The sequence below is a fragment of the Accipiter gentilis genome, chromosome 18, assembly GCF_929443795.1.
Source record: "Accipiter gentilis chromosome 18, bAccGen1.1, whole genome shotgun sequence".
Lineage (NCBI taxonomy): Eukaryota > Metazoa > Chordata > Aves > Accipitriformes > Accipitridae > Astur > Astur gentilis.
In genome coordinates this window covers 7329679-7337091 of record NC_064897.1, presented here as the reverse complement: position 1 = coordinate 7337091, position 7413 = coordinate 7329679, and positions in this window count along the sequence as shown.

The following is a 7413-nucleotide window of genomic DNA, read 5'->3' as shown; positions in this document are numbered from 1 at the left end:
CTCTCCGTTCTGTGTGCACGTGTGTGTATGGAGGTCTGAGTGCCAGCCACTGGCGAGGGGCCCGTGGGTTAAAAGGGGCCACGAGCGCGAGGTGCCAGCAACCGGGTAGACTGGAGAGCGTGTCTATTGTGTGGGCGTGGGTGTATGTACTTACTAGTGACTATCACGCTGGACTACCCACAAGTAGGGTAAGAAGCTTGGCAGCCAGGTATTGGAGCGGCTGTAAGCAACCAGAGGGTCTGGGAGTCGGCTACTGGAGGGACCGTGGTGACTGGGAGTCAGCTGCTGGAAGGCTGGTGGAGAGACCTGTTGGGGTATGGCTGTGCACAGGTGATGGGGAGGCCAGGGGTCCAGGGTCCAGATACTGGAGAGACCCAACAGCTCAGTCCAGTTATGGGGAGGATCCGTAGGGCACGTGTGTGTCTGTGTAGGTATGCGAGGAGGGCTGAGCACCAGCAACAAGGCGCGCGGCACTCAGGGGCTCATATGTCCAAGTGTCAGCAGCGGGGGAGATCAATGATCGGGGGAGTTACTGGACAGACTGTCTGAAAGCACTTCAGCTACTGGAGGGGTAGTGTGTGTGTGTATATATGTGTGTGTGTGTGTATGTACACATACATGCATACGCACACATCTATTTTCCACTACGGGGCTTTCATCCTGATCAGTCAGAGAAGGTACCGGGATGAGGCCATTGGTGCTGTTTCTGTTTGGTTGGGTGCTGTGTTGTCTCCCTGTGTTGATCTGCAGGACCAGCCACATAGATATGTATGTACATATTGTGTGCATGTGTGGCTACTGGGAATACATGTGTTGTTACTGGGGGGGTCCTGAGGGTATGGAGCTGCAGCAGCCTCAGCTGGATTTGGGCTGGATTCAGGCTGGTTTCGGCAACACCCAGCACTCTGGAATCCTTTGAGTCCCAAAAGCTCTGACTTCTTTTTTTGCTGTTGGAGAATTTATAGCTCGTCTCTCTCACAGCTAAAATAGATCAGACCCACTGTGTATACAAAATGCAAAGTCGAGGTGGAGAACTGATTTACTTATGACTACAATTCTGCAGAAATACGTAGGGCCCTAATTCAGAAAACAAATATTTGTCTAACTGCAGACATATGAAGCATACCCAGACTTAAAGTTATGCTTATATTTAAGCACTTGTTTAATAAGGTTTTATGACAACAGGGATTCATTTTCCTGGTTGAGTTGACAGTCAAGGGTGGTGTTGTTCCTAACTCTACTCTCCACAATAGCCTCAGCATTCAGTAGTGTTTCCAACCCAGGTTAGACGTCTTTTCGAGTGTATGGCCTGAGCTTCACACAAGGCTTTTGGATAGACTGGTAACACACCTTGCTGTGCAGTGAGGACAGACACCCCATCCACACGGCTCTGGAGGCAAAAAGAGGTGGGTCAGAAGAGCTCCTCAGTTGCTCTGTACAAACCCACCCACCTCCGTTTGAAAGGCAGCAGCAACGAGCAGCAGTAGGTGATAATCTTTCAGCTGATGTCATGGCAGTGGGAAGAAAATTCGATCGAGGCCGAGGTATTTATGTGAGCAGGGCAGTGGAGACAGCACCCTAATTCCTATGAGAGGATTGAAAAAAAGAAAGAGCCGTTGGATCTTTCCTGACTGCCCTTCCCATTCACCAGGGTTCTCATCTTCCCCCCCACCCCACCCCGCAAAAAGGCCTCAAGAATGTGGCAGTGCAGGCTGTCTATGATACATGCTGGATCCATGTCATTTGTGTATTTTCTGCATTTTTATGGGGAAAGATGCACTCGGTTGTGACTTTGGGGAAGCTCAGGCCATGCACATAAAGGAAAGCTCTCTCCTGGCTACCCAAACACCAAGCGAAGTCTTCATTTTTGAGTGTCTACACTAAGGCAGCTTAAGCAGGTTGGCTTTCAGATGGGGGATATTCAGCACTTTCTGAAAGCCAAGCCCTCACGTCTGAAGTTTAATGTGTCTCAGAAACAGGGGTACTTGGAAGCGCAAGCCGTCTGAGAACGCCTTGGTCTATACGCAGTGCAATGCCGCAGTATAAGGGCACAATCTGGCTGTTTCCCTGTGGTCTGCTCGCACTGATGACAGTGCTTGCTATCACGAGTAGCTCTGTAAAGAAGCATTCTGCCCAGTAATAACTGCCTGCCAGATCACCTACTTGCTGCATAAACCGTCTTAATTTTTACCGTGGAGTCATACACAGGCCAGACCTGTCAGACACTTAGAAAAACAAAGCAGAACAAGAACAAAGATGGCAAATACAAAGCAACCAAAGAGAGGTGAGGATGGGTCAAGCTCAAGATGGCAACAGGACTCAGCAGGAGATGGTGTAAGAGGCTTTCACCTCCTGTATTTGTGTCAACCAGACAGTAATAATGTACAACAATCCAGGACCCATTAACATGCACTCCTGTGGCCAGTTCTTAATCTGTTTTCTCAAGGTGGATTTTATTGTGCTATGAGCACAATATTATTTTTCGCAACATTATGTTCATGAGAGGTTATTACACATTAAATTACAGCATTCCCATGCCTTCAGGCTTTTTGTAACAGTAGGAGAAATGGTGGGCTGGAGAAGACAGCTGGGTTTGCACGCGGTATATGTCAGTTTACTTAAGCAGAACCATTTTACTGCTGCTGGAGGAATGCAGCAAAAGGTCAGTGTTGAAACTCCACTAAAGTAAGTTGAGCACACATTCCAGCTGCGAACATATGCTCACTACTTGCTTGATCAAAAAGGAAATTTCAGAGCTCTGCTACATGCTTGCCTTGACCTCGCTCCATACCGCCTGTCTAGTGTGCATCAGACAAACTATTCTTTAATCCTGCATGGAATACGCATTCTGGTTAAAGGATGCTTGGAATAGTTGCGTATCATCATTAGCAGCGTAATCTTAAACTGGGCCCATGCATATGGAGGAGCGCACAGTAGTATGGAGGGGGATGTCAAGAGAAGTGTTACATGAATACATGAAATGGGTGGCTTTACTTCTTAGTCCTGCATGCCCATCACAGCCTGACCCTGTCCAAATGAGACTCATCTTTACAGGGGAAAAATAAATTCAATGTTATTATTCAGCTCTTGCATGTTCCTTGCCTGTGTCTTCTTCAAATGTTTGATCTTCTAGATTCTGCCTGATCTGGTCAGCATTAGAGGAAGAATTCTGTGCTAACAAAATGCACAAGAAGCCACACCAACCTAATCGGGCTGTTAAAAATTGCAGAAGCGAGGCTCTTATAGCTACAAGAGCTTTTGGCTGATTTAGAACATGCCCTCATAACATCACTTGATAAAAATAAGACTCTGACTTTTTAATAGAACAAATTACTTAGGTTTTATATTTAACCACAGTCACTGTTAAAGCTATAACTGGTTTTCAGAATATTTTAGGAATCTGATCTTGATCGTCCATATGTTAAAAGCCATCACAACAAATACCTTACATTGCGGTTCTTGATGAAGAAATAACAAGGTGGCTGCAGCCTTAAATACAAAGTGTTTATTTTGTGCTCAGATTTGCTACTCTTAAATGAGAGTGTATTGGGTTTGTGTGGTGGGCTTGTGTGGTGGGCTTTTGGTAAACTGGCTGGGCATAAACCACAACACAGAGTAAGTATCAGAAATTAAAATTTCAAGGCAAGGAAGGAAGCAGTCTTGAACCAGAGAAACTTGCAGACCTGCATGCTATTTGGAGAGAGTGCACTAATGTTCTACTTACTCACAGCCAGCTCTTCGACAGCTCCCAGACTCCAGTGTGAAAAATGGCACTACTATTGAGGACCCCTCCATGCACTGGGAGCAGAGGAAATTTTGACACAGAGAGGTGGGTTCCTTTCTAAAAATGGGACTTGCAAGATTTAAAAATATTACCCAAAGACCGTTGTAATCAACCAGATTAAAACTCTGGGTTTACTGATCTCACCTTGTCTCTGGGTTGTGCCTTGGGGAGAGGAAGCTTCAGTCAGTTTAACTGTATTGTACAGTCATGGATTAGTAGCAAAACATCTAGAATCATACACAGATTAAAAAGAGCCTGTTAAAAATACGAGGTTAAAGAACAAGGTCTTTTCTGGCAGAAACCCAACCCCTTTTTTTTACTTTGTTTTTTACTATGGGTATTATGTGGGATGCCCACATAGTACAAAATCACAATGAATAATAATTTGGAGAGTGGAAACAACATGCTGCATAAATGTAATAGGCATTTGAGGAAGAATCCATTGCTAGCACCAGATATGTTTATTTTCACTGACTCAGGAAATTTGCAATTGGCAACCACAAATTGTAGGAAAAGCTGACACAATGAGGGTAGGGCTGGCATCCAGCTGGACCCTGAAAAGCCGGAGGAATGGGTTGACAGAACTCTCATGCAATCTGGCATTAAAAAATGCAAAACCCGAGCCCCGGGAGGACGTTATTCCTGGCAATAGTACAGGCTGGGCACTGGCTGGTGGGGGAGCAGCTTTTCTTTTTTTAAGAGGCTGGGCATCCTGGTGGAGAGTAAGCTGAACCTAAACCAGTAGTTGTGGTGAGGAAGGTCAACCACACACTGGGCTGCCTTAGCAAGAATGTGGCCAGGAGGTCGAGGGTTGAGGGAAGTGGTTATTTCCCTGTAACTGGCACTGGTGAGGCCACATCTGCTGTGCTATGTCCAGTTTAGGCCACCCCAGCACAAAAGAGAGGTCAACAAATTGGAGGAAGTCCAGTGGAGAGTCACTAGGATGCACAGGGAGGATGCTGAAGGTGTTCAAGGAGAGGCTGAAGGTGCTTTCAGCAACTTACTGAGGATCAAGGTACTGCTAAGCTGTTTGTAGCATTTTTTACCAGACAAAAAAATGCTTCTGTTTGTCTTGGAAAGATGTCTTTTGAACAAGGTCCTGGATATCATCAGGGAAGTCATTCTGTCATTCTTCCATGGAGGATTCGCAAAATTTGACCATGCTAGTGTGTCAGAAATGTATCCCTTCTTCAAGCACAGATGCCAACAGGGTGCAAGTCTAACAGCTCTCTGCAGGAGCTCTACAGGTCTCATAGAATGAAGAGCTCAAATTATGGTTCAGTTCCACTTTTGTAATGCCATCTTTTATATTTTTCCATGCTTCTTTTTAGAATTTCTTTACTAATCCTGTTATACTACTGAGATACAGGCCGTCTCACTCCTTCACCTCTTCTCTAATACTGATACTAAAAAGAGGTTCACTAACTCTGCTTATTTTGCACCCTCTGCTCCCTAATGCTCTGATTTTAAAACTACTTCTACCTTCTACATGTGCCTATCTTTACTGCTGTTAAGTCAGGCCAGTTCAGCAATTTGCAGCAGCATGTGCCTAATTTTGAGTATGTGAACAGTCCCAGGTTCCATAGGAGCTGACAACCACAGATTCCAGAAGTGCCGCTTGCTAAAAGTCAGGTACTGGTTGATCCCAGCCACCTGCCACATATCTTTTGTCCTTGGTGATGTAAGCCATAATACTTACTAGCTGCGTATTCTCCGTATGTTTTTTAGTGTTTGCTCTGCACTTTAACTGTTTCTAGTTTTTTCCTGCATGCCCCTGCAGATCTGATGTGCTCCTCACAATTTCCATGATAAATTTCCACACACATGCCTGCAAAATCCCTTGCAGTCTCTTTTGGTATCTTTGAATACCACGTCATCACCTTTCTGTCTCAAAATTATGTGGTTTTGCTATCCTTCTCCCTTTTTCTCCATTTCCTGGACAGACTTCTTTCCTTAATCTTTTTTTGCAGAACTAAGTCTTATCAGTTATATTGCCTTAAACAGCTCACCTGTCTTGCATTCCTGGTTCCTTGCAAAGTCTATGCAAATCTGGAGCTCCTCAATAAGCAATGGCATAGCTTGAGCCCCCTTTGCTGTATTACTCATCCTGCTGGAGCTAAAAATGACCCTATTCTCTTTCCCCTATTCAGAAAAGGAGCTATAGGAACAAAACCTGAAATACTGCATTTATATATGAAAACTCATCCTGTTTGCTTTAGCCTGCAAACCTGACCAGAATGTAGATCACTTCTGAATTGGCCCCATTTCTTCATTTAGCCAATGAACTTTCTCTTTGGATGATTTTCTGGTGGCTAACTGAGCTTTAGCCACCCATCTAGATAGCTTTCTGAAAATGCAGCTGCAGCTTTACTAGACCTCTGATGATGAGAACAGAATAGTTTTAGATGCACATTTTGAAAGAGGGAATGAAAAATCTACTGTTACTCCTATAGATCCAGTTTAACCTCAGGTCCCTTTTAATCAGTCCCAGGAATCAACTTATTTATACTAAATAACAAAGAAAAAAATCCCTTGCTCTCCCACTCTTGTTTGCCTATTTATAAAGGTTCACATAAAGAGTGACATGAAAGGAAAACACCAGCTCCAATTTTAAGCTAAAATGACATTTTGGAGCCATTGAAAAGTTCAAGCTGACAGATGTCTGATTTATGCTCCCAGGGACTGAAGGCAGAGCATTTTATCTTTTGGACAATTTGAGTACAAAGTTCTATAAGGAAAAAATATTCACCATTAAAAGTGGTGCAGCGCTGGAACGGGCAGCCAGAGAGGGTAGGGAGTCTCCTGTCTTTCAGAACACTTTTTCAGAGCCTTGAGTGCGTCAGGAGGCTGTAACTGCTTTGTGCACCTATGCCCTCCAAACTGCACCCTCTGCCCATTGCTCCAGGTGCTCCCTTTAAGCTCAGAGCTGCACCTTCAGTCCTGGCCTAAGCTACAGCATAGGTGTTCCTGTACCCAGTCCGGTTCCCGGGGGCTCCTGCGCTGTTATTTGGATTTCCTGGTTTGAACTGGGACCGATCTTGCCTTTCTGTGCTGAGCAGTGGGCTGTCGATGGGACCTGTTAGTATCAGCACCCCTGCTCCGCTCACCCAGTTTGGGTGCTGGTGAGGACCTGGGACTGTGCCCTGGCTGAAGGCACTGCCCCTGCCCGCGCTGCGGTCACCCTCGGCGGACGGCTTGCCTGCCTTTGTGGAACAGCCCTGTTCTTGCCGCTGCCTGATGAGGTTAAGGATTTGACTGGGCATCCCGCTCTTGCTTTGGAGTTAGCGTTGTTTCGAGCAGGAGGTGGAACTTGATAAACTCCCCAGGTCCCTTCTAATGTAAATCTTTCTGTGACTCTGACTCACTCATTACTCAGGGAGTTAAGGAATCAGAGAGAAGATTAATGGGGAAGGGCAGGAGAAGACATGATAAGTTCTTCAGTAATATCATTAACTGTCTAAATTTGCTCCCTGTATGAGCTGTTACATAGTTGCTCTTTTTGTACGTGCAATACTATGATGGGCACATTGCAGAACAATGTTGAAAGCAAATAAATGAAATACCCAAGGAAGAAACAAGGTATTTCTGCAATGGGCAGGATAAGGCTGAGTCTGAGAAACCTGCCATGG